Source organism: Neodiprion fabricii, chromosome 2 (genome assembly GCF_021155785.1).
Source record: "Neodiprion fabricii isolate iyNeoFabr1 chromosome 2, iyNeoFabr1.1, whole genome shotgun sequence".
In the NCBI taxonomy this organism is placed as follows: Eukaryota; Metazoa; Arthropoda; class Insecta; order Hymenoptera; family Diprionidae; genus Neodiprion; species Neodiprion fabricii.
The window spans coordinates 4,056,068-4,075,471 of record NC_060240.1 but is presented as its reverse complement, the minus strand read 5'-3'; the positions used below and the strand labels follow the sequence as shown (position 1 = coordinate 4,075,471).

The following is a 19,404-nucleotide window of genomic DNA, read 5'->3' as shown; positions in this document are numbered from 1 at the left end:
ATTTTCCCGGTTCTATAGAATAAACCGTGGTGTGTCTATGTGTGGGTATTGGAAATTAAACACTGAAAATTCCACTGGCATATTTAAAGCGCTACGCATTGTTTTCTCCTCTCCTTTTCCTTCGTTTGCCGTAAAATAAAAAATGAATTGATATATAGTGGATTAATATGAAGGAATTGGAATTCGGGGAAAGAATCTTCGTAGTAATTGGGATGAAATGAAATCCGTACAGCAGGAGTGCAATTAAACCAGGATTTAAATTCACCTGACGCAGTCAATGTCGAGTGAAATTTGGTTAAATTATCTATGTCTTCAAATTTCTTCATATACGCTACAACAATTAGTAGTATGTAACAATAATTAATCAACGCTGCATGTGCTGTTTACGTGAAATGATAACGTCAAGTGACACATGGAAAGGAGGAAGCAGAAAACATAAAAGAAGAGATAAAAAAGCCCCGATTTCATATTGTCTCGATTCTCTCTGTGTACCTGCAAAACTCGGCAAAAGTTTCTTTCTCGTTTTAGTAAGTAATAAAAGCCGTTTCAAAAGCGGGACGTGAAAATATGTTTTCGTCGAGCGAAACGAGGTGGTGAGCTTGGGGACCAGGACGAAGTCAACACTATTTCAAATTGTCACACCGAATAAAAAATATTCCCTGCAGCCTTTGAAAAATTTTAGGAATAATTTTATAGAGAGGCAGAGCATAATTTAACAAAAAAAAAAAAAAATTATATCCGCAACGAATAATTTTTTTAAACTGAACTTTTCACAATAGCGTCCTTATCCGCGTTGTACGTGAAAAGTTGGGCATAAATTTACATACGACAGTTTCACGGTTGTAATATTATAGGGTAGCAGATTTTTCATAAAGAGAAAATATGAATTCCATATTACAAATTTCCATCTCCTTTGTCGATAGGAATGTGCAATAATCGTAAATTGTGTATGATTAGGAAATAATTCGTGAAAACGTATACGTATTTTATACTCGTATAATGCATATTGTATGCGAAATATAAAATGTAAAATTTTATCCCTACGCCGTGTAACACTGTGAAAGAAACAAAGAGGAAAAGAATATTCCAGTGTAAACAGCAGCTGCGTGAGGAATGATTAATCAGTATCACACGGAGGTTCTTGGAAATTAATCAAATCATGGTTAATTGACGAGGCAGCTGTAGTAGAAAATAATTCGCAAGTTAGACATAGGCGATGAGGAATTCTGACGATAATTGTTTGGCTGAAGACGACGAAGCCGAGCCTGTACAGTGACTGACTGCGGTGACAACTAGAAATTGCAGGACTGGATTGAATTTAACTGGGGGATAACAAATTGGAGGAAAGCGAATTACGCACGTGTTACGTGAAACACACACGACGCAGGGATTCAAGGCCTGTCTAAGACAGCAGAGAATGATCAGAGCCTCGGTCACGTCTCGCAAACACTTTGCTTCGACGGTCTCTCCCTCTCTCTCTCACTCCCACTCTCTCCGGTAAATTCCCAAACCCTAAACTTATCCCGAAACCCCTTAGGTCGAGAACGTGTCGAACCAAAAATACGAGGAAACGATAGTTGAGAAAAAAAAGTAAAAATGGAAAAGCTCGTCAAGTTCAACATGAATAAAAACATTACTTAAATACGATTGAAAAGAAAAATTGTTTCGAGACATTAGTCCGATTCTGATTTCTTTTTTTTTTTTTTTCTTTTATACTCATAAATTAATTCTTATGCGAAAATGCCGTATGATCCGATTCGTATAATTTTTTTAATCAAATTCGTCGATTGGTGAAAATAACTCCGACATGTACGTAGAATCGTTGTAATTATTTATAGAAGATAAACTTACGATTTTGAGCAACGAATATAATATTAATATATTCTCATACAAAATTAAACAAGTAAACGCAAGTACAAACAATAAGATTTTCTTGGTATTACATATGACGACGTGTTTGTGATAAAAATTCAATGTTTCTTTAAATTTTTTCCAGTAGCAAGGTAACTTTTTATTTAAATTTAGACATATGTAACTGGATTAGTTTCAATGAGACGTTTCGACAAACTTCTGCTTTGTCGTTATTTTATTTATTTTTTTTTTGTTGTTTTGTTTGAAAGATGTTTGATCTATATCCATAACAGTATGATCGCAAATTTCCATGAATTACTCTCAACACCATCACTCGATACTTTCTACAATGATGAATAATCGAGAGTCGTAATTATGAAACAGAGGAACTGCACGATCGTCGAAAGAAAATCGTGATTGATTAAAGCACTCCAGATATCACACAACAATCCTGAACACGCGAGTACGGAGTATAATAAGATATAATGTAATAACGAGCTGTATTGGTGCTCGTCTCTGACACGCGTTGTCTCTGAGAAGCGTCTCTTGACGATCAGGAGGGGGGAAAAAAATTTATTGAAAAAAATTAAAACGGATTAAAGCATAATTGAGTGGGTTCGTGTGACGTATACATATATATAAATGTGAAAATACGTGGATCACGGCACTCGAGTAACTCGCTTCTCTTACGACAGCTACACAAAGACGAGTACTTTAATCCCATCTCCCTCTTAAGCAGAGCTTCCATCCTCTCCTAGCATCAGGAATATCAGAAATAAACGTGAACGCGATTTCTTTTCCACTCGAGAAGATCAAAACGCTTTTTATGTTAGTAGGATATCAACGAGTACGTTACGAGTAATAAGTTGTACATGCCGAGACAATCTCTTAAAATTTGAAACTGAACCGCGCATGCGCGTGTTTTATTGGCTGTTCGTGCAGGCCGGCCATTCCGAATTTCGGCTGTCAAACTCTTTCTGCCGGCGATGTAATTGATACGAATTTTTGAGGTTAGAATCTCGAATAATCGAGGCAGTGACTCGGAAAGGTTTGGGAAGCATTTGTTATCGGATCGGAAAGTTGATTCTTGAAAGAACGATCGGAATTTAACGCTTATGCTCTTTGAAAATTCATACGTACACATTTTGCGTGGGTTGGCCGGCCTGCATCGCGGACAAGAATATCGCTGCGGGAACATTTCGCCGACCAATGAGATTTAATTATCTGGCGCATGCGCGGTTGATTTTCAAGTTTAAAATAAAATTTGACACAAGCATCGTAGAAAATACGATACAGAAGAAAGAAAATAGGGAAGGAAGAAAGATGATGTTGATGATATTATAACCACCTTCCAGGCCGATCTGTGTTCCGCTTACGACATGAAATCTCTCACACTGTGTATACAAGCATCAGACTTGATTAAAATCTGTATGAATTACATCGGATATTACATATAAGATGGTGTAAAGTTTATGTGAATATGATATAACCAAGTTGAGAGATGGAAGAGGTATAACAAGAGAATTTATGAACTCTTTACGCACACCAACATACACACGGAAGAAAGACGCGCGGATTTATCTTGAAACTTTCAACGATCGTCGTAAAAATTGATTGTATAGTACATTGTAATAATACTCCGAGGAAACGCCCGGCTTATTCAAATTCTGGTTTATATTATCGAAGCTCGCGGATCGGCGATGAACTCGAAATAATTTTCGAGTAAAAGCTCATTTTTCGATCTATACAAGATTTTCGGTAAATATAAACACACATAATCGATAAAATCAGTAAATTCACGAAACTGAAAATCTTCCATCATTCGAAATTTTGATCCTTCAGATTTCTAAATTTTCTCATTTTCTTCATATCTTTACTTGAAGTTTCGCCACCAAAAAATTCGGAAGTTTTCAAAACTTTTCTCCCACACACACCTCGTATAAAACAACAGACGTAATTCGGTAGTTGGATTAGCCTAATGAAATAGCCTTACATCAGAGGATGAAAATTACATCACACTCGGCTCGAGTCGGACAAAAAACGAGGCTGAGCCGTATAATCGAATGGAATAGTCGAGGGCCAAGGATCGCAAGGTACGGCCCTGGGCCCCCGGGGTCTGATTCCGGCAGGCATTAACCACTTGGCCAATGCCTCGCGCAGTGGTGGCGTTCAGTCTGACCCAGACGCACGCGCCGTCGATCCGCGGAGCTTCGATCCTTTTCATCGATCGCGGTGAAGATCGAAGGAAGCGATGCGCAACCGCGAATTACGGAATCGTACAAGTTAAATTAACGCGATTACGGTGCAGTGAAAACTGAATGAAAGTGATTCTTTTTTTTTGGTTTTCGAGTGCCTGATCAATTTTGGATATACCTCAACGTAATTGAACGTCGATAATCGTGCGAAATTACCGAGGTAAGACGAATTGATATTTCTCATTGTTTGATTGTTGGTTTTTTTTTTTGTTTTTTTATTTTCACGATGCGGAAAAATGAACGGCAATATACAATCTCTCAACAAGAACTTGATTAATTATACAAAGTTTTAAAAATCTTTATACAAAGAGAAAAAAAAAACAACAGAAAAGATTATCCGTGATGTCGCAAGAAAATTTTTTAAACATAGTAGAATCTCAGAGATACGAAAACCTGTATTTTATTAAAATTGCGTTTTGACGGTTGAAATCTTTTTACCCTTGCGAGAGGAAGGTTTCGTTTTTTTTTTTTTTTAATTTTTTTATACTTCAAGGATTCGTGCCGTCAAATTTTTTTGTCCGATTCTTGAAATTCTGACCCAATTCCATGCAATGCCGCGTACATCACATACGCGTAATGCATTTAAATTATGAATAATACAAACGATATCAGAACGGACTATTTTTAATTTAATGACTGTACAAAGCTGCTGCTCCATATTCGAAACCCGCATTATCCGTGACATGCATCGTGTATAGTTTAATGACAATACGCCCGCTTTGTTTAGCTCGAGGTTTCACCTTTGCATAAAGGCGGCATGATAAATTAGCAAGTAAAATGATGAAACGCTAATCATACAGTCGTCGACGCGAGGTCTCATTATATTGGATTCGTCGTAGATAGACAAACTTTTTGCTCGATTGTACACACACACAGACACACGCACACACACATATACGCACACGTGTGTTTGTTATATCGCATATAATGGAATAGAGAATGATAGAAATTGTTTCGCAACTTTGAATATAATAATATCAAGCAAACTTGCAAACCCAACAGAGTCAGACACGGGACTTATACCTTCTGTATCCACAATGCAATACATAACTCGTTCTCATGGCAGAGTGGTTTCTATTATTAGACCAGCGAGTAACGTACAGCCGGTGACCGTCGGGGAGTTGTAACGAGGTTATAATACGTACGGATCGTAAAATAGAGAATGACGTTTTAGTTTGATCGACGCCGTCGGTACCGATGCAGAATCCGTTGACGGTCCAGCGATAGGCAATAAACTAAACCGGGCATTGCCTCTGAATCGTGAGATTTGCCTGGAGCTGTCGTGTAGGAGAAACAGTCACTGTCTTGTCTGATTAACCGCGGAACACGGGATACGATTAAGAATTTGAAAAAAAAAAAAAAACGGTAAAACGAAATATCATAACATACGAAAACGTAGATTGAAAACCAATCACAATTTCTGAAATTGAAAATAATTTGTCGATTTATCGTTGCGTAGAAATTTAGGCGTTAAATTTTGCTCGTACGTTTTTTTTTTTTTTTTTTTTTTTTTTTATGCATATATTTTATTCACATTGATTTTTGTTTCGCAAATCATTTTTTAAGAATAGAATTCGATTTAAACTCTTTCTAACATGTTTTTTCGTTTTTTTTTTCAAATTCAACAAGCCTCGGTGGAAATATCGAAGATATCAAAAATCTATTATGCAACTACTGACTGGATGGACTAATTTGTTGAGTAAAAACAAATGCCCAGAATCTCGGCGAATGAATTAGAATAAAATTTCCGTACCGCATTCTGTGCTCTTCTCCGGTATTTAAACGGACTATTCAATTTTGAATGAGTCTCTTCCGGGGCGGTAATTGGATTACTTTAAAAAAACAAAAACAGAAAAAAAAAAAACTGGTAAATTGTTAAACAGATATACAACTGCGCCTGGAAAAAATTAAAAAAATTCAATACAGCGGATCCAACATGGCTGACTGAAGATATAAAAATTGATCCTATTCGCTGATATTAGATCGAGCATTTTGAATTTTGAGAATTTCTCAGATCCGACCGCAGTGTCAATTAATAAGAACTTGACCGCAAGGAAAAATGTACGATTCGAAGAGTTAAGCCACGTTATCGGGCGTGACAAAATCCGCCTACAACGATAATACAAGAAATACAAAAACGTGGAATAAAGAATATTAAAATAGACGAATGAAGGAAAGCTGCTTCGATAGCGGGCAAAATATCCGGCTCTGATCATTCGAGCGTGAGTAATTAATGATATCTAAAAGACTCTTGACCCGCGACGCAAAGGCGATAAGGCAGGCAGGCAGAGTGCATAGCGGGAGGTATTCGCTCGTTGAAATTGATTGGTTGATCAGAGTTGATTAGCCGAAAGCCCGACGTCCTAGATCGCTGGCTTACGCGTCGAGGCAACGCTGCGGGAAGAATCCGACATAGGCGAGAACCTATCCGGACCAGCGATAGTGCCGCACTAAATAGGGTTCGATGGAACGAGAAGATGGGTTGAAAAGTTTCATCCTCCAGGAGCTCACGCTACACGCTACGAAATACGAATAGATCAGTTCGGTCGGACCGATTCAATTAAAACTTTGCCGATTTTCCGTGTGGGCGGGATAATGAGGTTATGTCTTAATTTTTTCCCCCTCGTCTCACATCTCCAATTTTATTCTTTACTTTTCTCGATAAAGACTGTAATTTATATATATAATGAAAATTATCGCTCTAGGCGCGCACGGTTTTAACGTGGAAAGAGAGTTCGATTGTTCTAAATTTATTAACCCTTTCAATCACAGTGGGACGCTCTGCGTTCTAGCCTTATCACAGTTTATTACTAATTCTGACTTCAGATTCGTGATCAGCGACCCCAAAAACCCCCGAGCAACAAGTTTCCGTCAGAATATAATCGAATTTTCGTTAGACTTTTCAATTTTCCATCTAACGTATTAAATCCGCCATCTTGGATTTAGAAATGATCAAATTCTGACTTCAGATTTGTGATCAGCGATCCTAAAAACCCATGCGCAACGAATTTCGGTCAGAATAATAGAATTTTTATCGTTTTGTGATTTTACACCCGCCATATTGGATCTGCCATTTTGAATTTACAAATTATCAGATTCCGACTTCACATTAGTGATCAGCGATCCCAAAAACCTACGAGTATCAAGTTTCGGTCGGAATAATCGAATCTCGATAGTTTTTTCGATTTTACATCCGCCATATTGGATTTAAAAATTATCAAAAACTGATTTCAGATTCGTGATCAGCGACCCCAAAAACCCCGGCGTGACAAAATTCGGGCCAAAATATTGATTGGAAAAATGTTTGACTGAAAGGGTTAACCTTTCATAGCCTATTTTTTTTGGTTTTTTTTTTCAAAAACCATCATCATCATTTTTCAATTTTGGGTTCCTCTTTCGCTGAACGCCGCACGAATCTCTCGCGCTTGAAATGCATCAACAAGATTGATTTTTCGCATGCAAATGTGAACACAGATATATTCATGCCTCAAGCATGGTGAGAGCAGCTAGTCACGCGGTATAATTGAATCTCTCTCGAGGTATATAATACGAAAAACAATGTGTAGTCGTTATTGTTTTGCGTTGCGTTTCGTACGCATCTAACAAAAAAAAGCTGGTTTTATGCTGCAGGGAACGTTGTTAACGTTACACATATCAACGTTTGTTTTCCGCAGGGTTTAAAAATTTTTTATTTTTCTTTCATTATACACTCCGTGCTTTCGCGAGCGATGAAATAGCGAAAAAGAGACGAGTGAGAAATTCAATGCTAATTAATTAAACTCGAATTTACATTACGCAATATGTATACATATATTTATAATATATTTGGTCAATTAAATAGCATGAAAACTCGCGATGCTACAGATAATTGACAAAAAAAAAAAAATTATTTCTACGTGTTAATTGAATGGGAAAATTTCAAATTCATTTAGCGAGTACTTAAAATTAAAATTAAGAGCTAGGCTTTGGTGGGAATTTTTTTTTTTTTTATATGTTCAGAGTGATATTTCGTCTATGGAGTGAAAAAAAAAAAAAAAATAGTCGTATAAATAAACTATACACGCGCTTGCAGATTGCCAATTTGAACTTCAATTAATAAAACACACCACAATTATACCAGTTCACCGGAAACACGTAATTTAATAAATCGAAATGCATAGAGAATGCGATTGTATTTTTATTTTGCTTTGTTTTTCTTCCTTTTTTCGTCCAATGAAGGAAACGAAGTCGAAGGTAAGATTGGGCTTTGATTATTATTATCATTTTCTCTCGGCTCGAAGGCAGACCACCCACCACTCGTCCATTATTCAGGGCAGAGCCTCCTTCGGCTAACACCTCAATTAATATAACATAGGATGAAATTCGATACGTTGATAATTCCGTCCACGTCTAGAATTCAATTCGGATAAATTATGTTTTTCTTTCTTTTTTTCTTTTTGTTTTTTTTTTTTTTTTTTTTTTTTCAACTTACCGTTTCTCTGTTTTCAGAGAAAAAAGGAAGTCATTGTAATCACCCTGACAATGAAAAGTTGAGTTTTCGCTAGATCTCCACGTTTTGAGATTTACAGAATCACTTTCAATTATTTTCAAATGGACGTGTGTGTAAATATGGATGTGATCAATTTTTTTGATCGACGATATTTCGAGAACGAGTTACCGGATTTCAATGATTTTGGTCTCAATCGACGCGGCTTTTACAAAATTAGAACTGATTGGATTTTGGCTTTGATCGGTTCCGTACTTTTTCAATTATTTGAATAATAAGATTCCAAAAAATCAAATAAAAATGATGATATCTTGAGAACGGATGAATGGGTTTGAATGAAAATTGATACCGCGAGGTCTTTTGGGTCGTTAATCACGAACCTAAGATCAGATTTGCGAAATTTGAAATGATGGATCCGTTATTTTCAATTAATACGGTATCCGAGAGCTTTAAAATCGTTAATCACAAATCTGAATTCGTAGTTCGAAATTCGAATTGGATATTACTCTTTTTTTCTCTCTGTAAGCTCGGAAACTGCAGTGTGAGAACAGAAGTTCAAGGACTGGCTTACGGCCAGTTAATAAAGCCGCTTAATGTTAATATTTTTTCTTTGCACTCTTTGCAATTTTCCCTGCCAGAGAATTATTGAGGTTATAATATGAAAAACGAGTTGCACAAAAATGAGTGTGCAAATTATTTGAAAATTGCAAAATACCGAAAGACCCAATTTTTCCTCCATGTTACAAAAATGCAGAACTAGTCGAAACGCTTTATCACACGAACGTTTCGTGAATAAAAATGAATGACAAGGCGTTAAAATCGTTAAGATTATTCAACCAAATTTCAGAATTGTCTTCTCGCAGGGTGAAACAGGAAAAGAGGGAGGAGATAAATCGAGCGGTAAAACGCAGCTTTTCGAGGCGTCGCGTTGCGTCGGGACGCCGGGATTCGGTTTCCCGAAATGCTCATTGGTAGGCAGGCGTTCTCCGCAGGGGTTTACCTAGGGTGAAAAGGGTTCGTTGTGGCTTTGGATTTTAGATAGCAGTAGCTACATTGTCAGATCCGTTCCAATTACACAGTTCTAATTACAGTTTAATCCAAACCCAACGAGGCGAACACCGTCCTACGGAAACTCGATGTATCCGCTTCTCCGCTCCGCCATACATACGAGCACAACCCCGCAAATACTTTCCAGGTACACACCTACGTATACTCGGCACGCAATCGCTTTCCGCAAATGTTCATCCCCGGCGGTCAGCGAAAATCCAGAAACCCAAAAACATTCCCCAGACTCAGTTTCGGGCATTCGATTTCTTTGAAAATACGATCGTTGTTATTCATCATTGAGCGAAATTTTTAGTTACGGTTACCGCTCGGTCCTTGACTATTTTCGTTCTTACCACAATCGAAAAATGTAGTTCTAGGTAGAAAATGAAAATTAGTTTTCTAGTATCCGTTGCTATATTTTCTTACAACTGTTGCGAAAATTTAACGCTCGTGCAACGATAAATTAACGTTAAAGCCTTGTTTGACTAAAAAAGTAGAGTAAACCGAAGAAACCGATTTTGCGTTGAAATTGCCAAAAAAGGATCGACGATAGCGCAAAATGTAGCTCGTTATCCGTAATTCCAACAATATTCAAACAGTTCTTTTTTTTAACCATACCTGTTTTACTCAATTTTTCTAGTTACTATGACAAATGAAATTTTTGCCAGCGTGGAACAGCAATTACATCGAGTCCAATCTTGATACAGTAAAATATGCATACAAGAGATAAACTGTCAAGGTGATGGGAAAAAAAAAGTTTTATATGTACTTGAATTCGCTGATTCGAATGGACGTTTAGCGAAGTTTGAATTACGCTTTAAATCCGACTGTATACTGACATTGAAAAGACTTCGATTGGTTTGTCACCGAAAAACTCAATAACTAATTGAAAAATTAATATAAACTACAAAAGTTATGCGAAATCGGTAAATTTTTATGGAAAAATACTGAAAATATAACGAACGTGTAAAACAGACTTTGGACACGGACTGTACACCTTCGGGCTTTGAATATATAGTATATCAGTCCAGTATGGAAGTTATTTCTGCTTGTGCGTACAACACACAACCCGTGCAAAATTTTGCATAAATTTATATACCTACAATACCCGGGCTGAATTGCGAGGGTAAAAAAATGATCAAGTCTAGCCGCGGGCAAATTTATTATACAGCTTCTTAACCCTTTGAGTCGCACGTTATTGTGCTGATTCAACTTCTGTATCAAGATAGTAGTCTGCGATTTTTGGGGATGCTGGTTACGAATCTGGAATCAGATTTCGAAAATTCAAGATAGTGGATTCAATACAGCAAAATAAAATTTCAAATTTCATCACATACGGTCACAAAACTGTATGCAGGAATTTTCGCAATCGTCAATCAATCGTCACGATTTTTTTCAATCAATTTATTTCCAACAATAATAATTTACGTTATATCGCAATAATTATTCTCGAGTATTGAAAACTTATCGGTATACTGTCGGAAATATCAAAAAACCGCAAATAAATATATTTTCAAAGTTCTCTAAATGTACAAAAAAACAAAAAAAAAAAAAATGGATATAAAATAGTTGATAAGAATACTCGCCCCTATGACCCAGAGGGTTAAACTCGAGGATGGAAAAAGCGGGCAGATACAAACAATTCAATAAACAAGTGAACGCAAAGACCAGACGAGGGTTTTTGGACAAATGCAGGCGGAATAATTGATAAATTTATTCAATTGGCAAGACGCGAAGGGTGAATTACCGTGATCGGTCTGCCTGAATGATCGATAGTCGTAGGAAAAGTCTCATCAACTCTCTCCTCCGACAATGACTTTGCAGTCAGGATCGCTTTCCCTATTCTCAGTTTCTACTCAGCCGACTTCCCGTCCATTCGGAGCTCTTTTCCGCTCACCAGGGTGTTTAACACACGAGGTTAGAGGGTGGTTTGGGGTTTTGGGGTTCGGGGGTCGGATGATGCAAGCAGGTCGGAAATCCATCCCTCCGTATGTCCTCGGTGTTAGCGAGGTGAAATTCGCGAAATAGTTTCACGACGGTATTTTGATAGCGGGGGAAACTCCGAGAACACCCCGTCGAATAGACTTCCCCAAAGGCTAAGGAAGGCCTCCCCCGGAGGATCGAAGCTGCAATGGAAAGACCGTTCGTGGAATTCTTACGCGTGGTTCGTTGACGACGACGGGAAAGAAAAAAAGCTCGACGATACAAAGCGTGAGACGCGTCGAATCGGTACCGGGGAACTTTTGATGAAAGTTGCCGGCCGCTCGCTCTGAGCTTGCTGAAATAATGGCGTATCATCCCCCCTCCCCCTGCCGCGAAACGATCGGAAATTGTTGAGCAAAAGTATTTGCGAATAATTTGTCAGACTTTCGGAGCAAATTGCACAGGTTAACGAAATGAAAGGTTTTTTTTTTTTTTTTTTTTTTGAGCTTCTATTGAAATACATCAATTTCGATTCTACACATCGAATAACAAACGAAACGTTTGTTTCTTACTTATAAAGTTTGTTTTTGTCTTTTTTAAGTTGATAAACTTAGTCTCGGGTGGGAGATTACGTTTGGTGTTTGATACGAGAAAGTCCGTGCGAAAAAATAGAAGAAGTAGAAAAAATATTCAGTTTTAAACTTTGCTTATCAATTCTTTTACATTTACAATTTATTATTAATTATTATTCCTGAATAAAAGTGATTTAAATGTAATACTGAAGATTGTCTGATTGTTATTTAAAATAAATGTTTGAGGAAATAAGTGGTTTCTCTTGAAATTCGAAACATCTTTCTGCTGTCTAAAAAAGCAAACTTTATCTAATAAAACAATTTTTTCATTAATCAGTTACGCGGGAGAAATCAAAATTTGACATCTGGAACCCAGGCTCAAGTTTCCCGTTAACCGTTGTAATGTGTCAGTCTTTCGTGGTAAATTATTTCTCGAGCTTTTCGATCGATTGACGGGAGAAGAAATATCGAAGAGGTGGGAAAAAAAAAAAAAACGTCTCCGAATTGAGACGTTGGACGTCGGCCATCGGCGTGTAAATTCGCATTCCGAGTTGGCCCGCGAGACTATCGGAATACCGAAGCAGCGTCCCGCGCAGCGGGAAGTTTCACCGAAACCGTGCAGGGAAAATCGCCAAAAAATTACAATTCAGCTTCACTGCTGTGCAGGCTTCTCGTGAGGTAGGAGACGGTGGGGGACCGGTTTCGCTAATACCGCCAAAAAGAGAAATAAAAAAAACAAAAAGAAGATAAAGGAGAAGAACGCGGAAGAAACCGCACGGAATTCACGGAATCCGATCCAGTGCCTGACGTTCTGGCCGCAACTGCTGACGAAAAGAGAAAGAGAGAGATGGAGAGGCGTGGAAACTCAAGGAGAGAAAAAAAGAGAGAAGCGAAAAGAAGAGAACAGAGGATTCCTATAAAACATTCAGGCCCGGCAAGTCCGTGAATAATGCAAACCTCGGAAATGGACCGCTTAGGCGATTTAAATCTCATAAATATATCATTCTCTCTCTCTCTCTCTCTCTCTCTCTCTCTCTCTCTCTCTCTCTCTCTCTCTCTCTCTCTCTCTCTCTCTCTCTCTCTCTCTCTCTCTCTCTCTCTCTCTCTCTCTCTCTCTCTCTCTCTCTCTCTCTCTCTCTCTCTTTCGCCAGTCGTGTAATATCCTCTCCTTTTTCACTTCTCTCTTCTTTCATCTCAATGTGTCTCTTCTTCCCATCTTTTTCTATTTTTCTGTTTCTTTTTTTCTTTTTTTTTTTTTTTATCTTGTTTTATTTACCGCCAAACCGCAAGCGGAGAAAACTACATTCGTCAAGATTGCACCGCAATTTTATTCCCAGTTCCTTGGGACCACTTGTATTGAATAATACAGGTACGAACACACAGCGTCGATGCAGTTCCTGTCTATTAATGCAAACCGGTACAAATTGGCGAAATTTGCGACTAGAATATATGTAATTTAAAAATAAAACGAGTCAACCCTACACGGATTAACTCGGATATAATATTCGATAGCAGAAGTAAGTTTAAATATTAAGAATTATTTTTCATGAAAACGAAGAAGAAAATGGTGATGTGAAAAAAATTATGGCTATCGAAGTGATAATTAAACTCAAAATTTACAGAGAATACGAAATTTCAGTCAATGAGCGTTCATTTTTTCAGCGTTCAGAGTTTCAGCTATAAGATCGTTAGTTCAATATCAATTATTGAGTAAGTACATTCATCTTTTCTCTTTGGTTTTTTTTTTTATTTTTTTTTTTTTTAATTATTTATTACTACACAGAAATAAAATTACCCGTAAAATGGAACTACCGGGGAACAAGTCTGACTTGTTGTGAAAAAAGGAATCAGAAAAAAAAAAAAAAAATTATCCCAAAAGGAAAGGAAAAAAAAGAAAACAAAAAACAATCACTTGTATACAAATTTTACTGGCGTCGATATTTCACCGAGTCGATGAAATCCGACACAGTTTTGATTTCGAAATCCAGTCGTTACGCAGATATACGGAATTAATGGATAGATGAATAGATGGCCGGTATACATTGGAAGGGTATAAACCGAGCTTAACTATTCATCGCTGACTGAACTGAACCTGAACTACAGAAGCGAATCTGGTCCGGGTGTGTTGGGCTCTTCTATTTGCGTGGTAACTCACTTTGAGTATGATTTAGGTTCGGAAAGCAGCGGGCTGATAGAGAGAGAGAGAGAGCGAGAGAGAGGGAGGGAGGGGGGGGGGGAGATTCGCGATGTATATCAAGATCTGTTCATCCGTAAAGTTACGCCGTTGAAATGGTTATTCCAGCAAAGAGTTTGAGTATCCATCGAAATCGATGAAATATGCAAGGAACGCGGAGCCGGAGGCTTAAAAATATGAATTAGAATATTTTTCGTAGTGTTAAAAACAGCGAATTATACGATAGTGATCGTCGTATAGTACTATCCTTGTCATAATTTCTTCGTTTCAACATAAACGATTTCACACATCGTACCGGCTGACATTTTTTTTACCCGATTGTAAAATAACGCCAATTTATTCTTCTTCCCGAAACTTTCACCCCGCTGTTGTTTAAATCCAAGGATTTTTGGGGGCAAGACGTCGTTAAAGGGAAAAGCTCTACACCGGTCCTCGGATATAGGTACCTGTAAACAATTCCACACGGAGGCTTGCCCTGGGACGACCAAGGGCGTATAATCGGACGGCCATTAGTCGGCACAACAGGGTGAATCGCCCCGGCAAACAATCGCCTTCCGACGGTCAATGTTATCGACATCCTCTGGGACACAGAGGAACACATTCGAAGGCAATAAGTTATTAGCTAAGCGGGAAAGACGTGGCGGCCCGATCGTATACTCCGCCATGTAGAATTGGTATCGCATGGGAATCGTAGGGTACCTGCTATATTGTATGGTGTCCGAACAAAACCGAATTACTACGGAATTATCATGCCTCGTGGTGAATTGATCGATTGATTGACAAAAAATAGCCGATAAGAATTGCTTCGATAGGAGCTGATAAGGAGTTACATGAGTTTCGAAGATTCGGGAAAAGCATATTGTTTGTAATTTTTTTTTTGATATAATAAAAGAATTACTTTGTTCAAACTTAAGGTATATGAAGGAACAATGTTTGAACGATGTTTCATAAAATTTTCATTCAAAAATTTTGAAATTTCAGTCGTTCAAAACTGGTTTTCGGATGTCTAGTATTTTTTGCTGTGGTCACGATGAAAGATGAAGAAAGCTTTTCTGTAAATCATTCTCTGATAAAACTATCCAGAAATTCAGTACTGTTGTTGTTGTTGTTGTTGTTGTTGTTATTATTATACATGGTTCGTACGTATGTTCATGAAAGCTGGAGTTATTTAATCCGGAAATCAAACAGAGATATAATACAGCTTTCACATGCAGAAGGAAAACGAGAAGAAGAAGAGAGAGAGGGTTCGTAAATACTTCCCGTACGGAATAATCCATATTTTCGCATTTCCTGTTCAAACATAATCCCGCATCGATACATAATCGGGGGAAACGTTTGAACTCCGCACGGCATGAATGAATATATGCCAGGCACCTGCGGATACGTGCAGGGCCAACAGCCCCTGTACCAGTAATAAAAAGCGAATTGCTTTCCGGCTTTTGTACCTTGGAAAAGTGAGGGGTTAGAGTAGGAAGAGAAGTAAAAGCTCTCGACTCACCGTCCGAAGTCGTAACACTTTGTGGCTGCGCGATTTCTGCAATCGATGACCACCAAAGGCCGTAACGCGGGAAGTGCAGAGTCCGAAAGATGAGAGTTTCGAGTTGAGAAGATGAAAGTTGAACGTTGTTAAACCGAGCGACAAACCGCATCCGGAAACAATTTACAAGCAAAGAACAATCCGTTTAAACCACCCGCTGCGTAACTTCACGCCCTGCAATATCGCCGATGCGATATTTTAGCCCGCGATTCAGGTATGCGTGATATTAGTACCAAGCAGTGTGAAAAAGCATCATGTGATATAACGGAGAATGAGTAAAAGGAAAAAGTAGCGTGCGGGAATTCCTCCGGAGAGTTGGCGAACTGCTGCACCGGCGGTTGTGTGGGATGAAATTTCTATATTGCTACGGTTAAAAACTACGCCCATCGGTCAGTGCACTGGAATCGATAACGGGATTCCGGATGGGGGGAGTCACGATTTTAGTATACCAAGGTACAAGGGATGGGAGAGCAGCGTTATTCGTGTCATGACTTTGAGGGTGCTCGCGTCATTGGACCTCCATGCACGGTTACTGTGCGAGAGAAAGAGTAGGTATAAGAATTTTCTACCCTTCACGGTGCAAAGTAGCCATGAAAATTACATTCTTCGAAGAAACACGGTGCATCCGAGGCAACGCGACGGGAAGAATCTCGCAGTTGCCTTGCATCTTGGATTAAATTCTTCAAGTGACGGAGAGTAAGAGAGAGAGAGAGAGAGAGAGAAGGAGAAGGAGAAGGAGATGGTTAGAAAAAGAAAGAAGAACGTCTTTTCAAACCGGTAAGAATGCTGCGGATGTTCTAGGTCAGAACTGGGTTACACGCGATGTAGGAACAAGTTGGCAAGAGTATGGAGACAAAGTGTACAAAGGATGTCGAGCGTTCGAACTTTATGACGAATTCATTCGGATTCACTTTTTCCCGCCATGCAGGAAATCAGAGACGAAAATGTGGACCTCTGGCACCATTTTTCTTCTCCTTTTCACGTACTTGCGCATTTCCATAAGCTTGAAACAGGCAAACGCTAGCACTTGATAGATAAAATAAATTTTGAAATAAAGTCTGAACCCAAGCCTGGAGCGGCGATCGATAAACACGGTTAGATAAATAATTCGTTTCACTTCGTTTGTCGGTTTTCTCTTTGAGGTAATGTTTGCGACTCTTTGAAGGCTGCAACGGTGTGCGTTTTACCTGAGTACGGGTCACATATAAAGTGTACCAGTTCTTTCCGATGGTGACTGTGTCACTGCACCTGCACCACCACCTCCACCTGCTTCACGTAACCTTTGGAACATGCATGCTGGGCCAAACTGTGCCAGCCATGCGGTCCCCCTTCCAATCGCACTTCTGCATCGACAAGGTGACATTTTTGCAGTAACACTTGTGGCGCGTCATTTGATAAACTCACCGCCAGATTAAAGGATCTGAAGTGAACAAGCTTCGACAAAAGGCACCGATCGGTAACAAAAAAGAGATTCGGAAACCAGAGAATGAAGTACATACCTAACGAGGAGTAAATAGCTCTATGAATACTGCACCGAATGAAAGGAGCACAAGAAACTAGTCATAGTAAGTACCTATTCGGGAACATTTTCAACCGAACATGACTGCAGAGGGTGGCTTGGATGCGGTTAGGCGACGCAGTTGAAGCGGTGGATTTTCTCGTTCGTCCTTGTTTGGTGTAGAGCGTATAACATGGGAAGAGGGCGGGTTTATGGGAAAACTTTCGGTCCCGTCATAAAGTTCATAAACAGAGTTACCTGGCGTTGGTTGTGGCCACCCCGACGTCGCTCTTACTCAGTTAAACAACTAACTGTGAAACTTGACTCGCTTGAGACTTGGGCTCTATTTACTTACGACGTCGCTTCTGCTGCTTATGGTGGTGGTGGTATGCCGTTGCAGGAACAATGCAGCCGCGTAAGATGCGCGTCTTTGATTATCTGCTTGGTGCAACAAATGTCATTCTCTTAGCCGAGATAACTCTGAGTAGTAATACAGGGCCGGTCCTGTATACAGATTCTTATACCGACATTCAGAGTGTCGGTAACATGTCGGTAACATGTCGGTAAAGAGATCTGTTCCCAGAATCGGTCTTGTGTTGCTACTACTCTGCATCAAAAAATAACGATAACAACGGATCGAAAGTCACGGCTGTGATTTTATCATATGATATGTAATTACGGACCGAAGAAAAAGACGATGAAGAAGGAGAAGCGGAGTCTGGCTTTATTCTGTAAAATTCTCAATCGGACTTGGCACACAAATCATTCACTTTCCCCCTCTTTTACATAGGTATATGTCTCCCTGTCTCAAACTTGGTAAAAGTTGGCTTCAACTACGCTGAGAATGGTATATACCTTTGAATAAAGAACGTGATCTTCGGCATTCGTTTGAGCGTAAAATTACAATGATAAAGGACTCCGCTACCCGGATACTTATACACTTCTTTCTCTTCTTTTTCTGGCATCTTTAGCTTCCTATTTTTCTTCGAGTTTCTAATCCCGTCCATACATATGATATGCTCGAAGTTAAAATCCAAAGATTTTCGGCTACGAAAAGAGATCCGAATAAACTAGAATCCTTATAATCCTCTACGCTGTCGTTTTGAGACAAAATTGAACGACGCACCGATGCAGATTTATTTTTTTTTCTTCTACTTTTACTTCTTCTATACCTTTTGTCTCTCATATAGGTTATTTATTGACCTCCATTTTACTAGAATGATCCCATTTTTCCGCTCCCCGTGTATATCTACCAAAGTTTTATAGGTGGATCGGGGGGAATACAAAACAGGCCTTGGATAGCTTTATGTTAGTAATTCTGTCACGAGCTCTGAACCAGGAAAATAAAAATAGTAAGTTATGCAATATACCTACATGATTTCTAGACCATAGACTACCGTAACCGGCTCTCATTGTTTCGTCTAGATTTTGTTCATGTTCAAAAACCTTGCATGATCCATCTAAATAGAAATGAAAAACGAGCTTCCACCGTCCCAACGACAAATAAAATAAGGGTGAAAACTCGTTCCTCGGATTATTTTTAACAATTGAACTACACCGGTTTTGTTACTGTTGGAAAAATCGAACCAGCATCACATGGACGATATTATATACTGCAAAGTGTATCGACAAACAGGAAGGAAACCCGACCTCGGAATTGGGGAGGGTAGAAAAGAATTGGACGAGGTCAGTGCAGCGTAGAGAGACTGCAGGTCAGTTTCATTGAATGGTACGAGTTTCCGATTCGATTCGTTTCGACTTGTTCGATTTCGTTTAGTTCAGCAGAGATCTTTGAACTGGGTCTGAGGCGAAAACGGCAGTGCCGCATATAGGGGCCAAAAAACGAATCTCGGGATAGAAAAGGGGGGAAATGAAAAGAATTAGATTGGACTCGAATTCAGTTGATTGGATCGTAGGAATTAGTTCATTACCTCTCGACTTCCCGATCCCTCCTCCCCCCTCCACGCCTTCTCGATTTTAACCCAACTCTCGTAACACTCCTAGTCTAGCATCCAACTTTCCCTCATTCCGTCCATCCACC

General features: G+C 39.0%; 2 protein-coding genes across 8 annotated transcripts in view; one reads left to right on the top strand and one right to left on the bottom strand.

Annotated features, from left to right (window-relative positions):
• LOC124174877 (E3 ubiquitin-protein ligase MYCBP2) overlaps positions 1-19,404 on the bottom strand; it is a 164,307-nt gene that overhangs the window by 80,856 nt on the left and 64,047 nt on the right. The gene's annotated exons all lie outside the window — the stretch shown is intronic.
• LOC124174886 overlaps positions 4,024-19,404 on the top strand; it is a 68,324-nt gene continuing 52,943 nt past the window's right edge. The window contains exon 1 of the mRNA XM_046554484.1: positions 4,024-4,266. The gene's annotated coding sequence lies outside the window, so the exon portion shown is untranslated. The remainder of the gene's footprint in view (positions 4,267-19,404) is intronic.